Source organism: Schistocerca serialis, chromosome 1 (genome assembly GCF_023864345.2).
Source record: "Schistocerca serialis cubense isolate TAMUIC-IGC-003099 chromosome 1, iqSchSeri2.2, whole genome shotgun sequence".
Taxonomy (NCBI): domain Eukaryota; kingdom Metazoa; phylum Arthropoda; class Insecta; order Orthoptera; family Acrididae; genus Schistocerca; species Schistocerca serialis.
In genome coordinates, this window is record NC_064638.1 from 1,218,751,074 (window position 1) to 1,218,753,216 (window position 2,143).

The 2,143-nt window shown below is 40.6% G+C and overlaps 1 non-coding gene across 1 annotated transcript; it reads left to right on the forward strand.

The window, feature by feature from the left end:
• The first annotated feature begins 1,795 nt into the window (after positions 1-1,795).
• Trnat-cgu (transfer RNA threonine (anticodon CGU)) lies at positions 1,796-1,870 on the forward strand. Its single transcript has one exon. It is a non-coding gene; the product is annotated as a tRNA-Thr (tRNA).
• The last annotated feature ends 273 nt before the right edge of the window (positions 1,871-2,143 follow it).

The window sequence follows — 2,143 nt, forward strand, 5'->3', positions numbered from 1 at the left end:
ATTTCCATCGCTATTACTCAGTTACGGTATTGACTGTTTCTTGCCACTGGTGTACTTTACATACGACCAGAATCTCTTTCAATTTTCTACCACATTTTTAGACAATGTTTCGTTGTGGAAACTATTAAAAGCATCTCGTATTGACGTCCGCACTAAGTTTAGAGCTTCCGTGAAACTTAGCCAGTTTTGGGGATTTTGCGTTCTTCTGAATTTGGCATGATTTTTTCGTAGCTTCTGCAACAGGGTTGTTGCGTGTTTTGTGTACCATGGTGGATCAGTCCCGTCTCTTATTAACTTACGCGGTATGAATCTATCTATTGCTGTCGATACTGTATCTTTGCATTTTGGTCATATCTGGTCTACACATACATAATTAGCTTGGAAGAAATGGAGACTCTCTCTTAGGAAGGCATCAAGGGAATTTTTATCTGCTGTTTTAAATAGATATACTTTGCGTTTATTTTTAGTGGTTTTGGTTTATATGGTTTTGAGCCTCGCTACAGTGGCTTTGTGTTCACTGATCCCTGTATCCGTCATGACGCTCTCTATCAGAACAAGATTATTTATGGCTAAGTGGTCAAGTGTGTTTTCGCAACCATTTACAATTCGTGTGGACTCGTGAACTAATTGTTCAAAGTAATTCTCAGAGAAAGCATTAAGTACAATTTCGGAAGATGTTTTCTGTCTACCACCGGCTTCGAACTTGTATTTTTGCCAACAGATCGAGGGTACATTGAAGTCTCCACCAATTATAACTGTATGAGTGGGGTACTTATTTGTAATGAGATTCTAGTTTTCTTTTGAACCGTTCAGCTATTATATCATCTTAGTCGGCGCGTCGGTAGAAGGAGCCAATTATTATTTTGGTACGGCTGTTGAGTATAACCTCTACCCTTGTAATTAGCAGGAACTACCTATTTCAACTTCACTACAGGATAAACTACTACCCAGAGACACAAACACACCACCACCTGGGCCGGCCGGTGTGGCCGTGCGGTTCTATGCGCGTCAGTTTGGAACCGCGTGACCGCTACGGTCGCAGGTTCGAATCCTGCCTCGGACATGGATGTGTGTGATGCCCTTAGGTTAGTTAGGTCTAAGTGGTTCTAAGTTCTAGGGGACTGATGACCTCAGTAGTTAAGACCCATAGTGCTAAGAGCCATTTGAACCATTTTTGAACACCACCACCTACTTTATTTAATCTATCCTTTCTGAAAACTGTTTGCGGCTATGCAAAAATTTAGGTCGAATTTATCTCCGGCTTTAACCAGCTTTCTGTTCTTATAGCGATTTCAGCTTCAGTACTTTCTATCAGCGCTTGAAGCTCTAGTACTTTTCCAACATAGCTAAGACAATTTACAACTACAATACTTGAGGCATAGCGCCGTATAACGATCCTGCCTTGGAGGCGGTTAAGTGGGAGATGTGTCTCAGAGCTGGATAGTGACAGATGGTAATGCGAGACTGGACGCGCACTTAGTTTATGTATCAGCCGACAGAATACTGGATAGGGGGACTGTGATTTTAGTTCCGATTGTGCCCACTGGAGTGCACTAAAGTAATAGAATGTTTTTCATAAACCGTTCGAATATTTTCATAAAGTATTATTAGTTCTTTTTGTGTAGGTAAAATGTTATAAATATTCTTTAGCAGTATCAATGACGCGTGAGTGTGGTTTAAGGTTACTATGAAGATAATTGAAACTTCCTGGTTCGCAGGAGAGTTTCTGTAAAGTTTGGAAGGTAGGAGACGAGGTACTGGCAGAAGTAAAGCTGTGAGGACAGGGCGTGAGTCGTGCTTGGATAGCTCAGTTGGTAGAGCACTTGCCCGCGTAAGGCAAAGGTCCCGAGTTCGAGTCTCGGTCCGGCACACAGTTATAATCTGCCAGGAAGTTTCACATCAGCACACACTCCGTTGCAGAGTGAAAATATCATTCTATGAAGATAATTGTTTAACGGGTTATGTAGTAGGATTTAGTTTGGGAACATTTCGAAGAAGTATGGATATGAACAAAGGAGATTTTTGTAGAATAGTTTTGTAAAGGTAGTTTATGGTAAAGGGAAAGTTAATTCAGGTATAAATAACAATAGTAAATAACTTTATGCATAAGCAAAACTTCAGCATATTAGATAATTACGTCGGT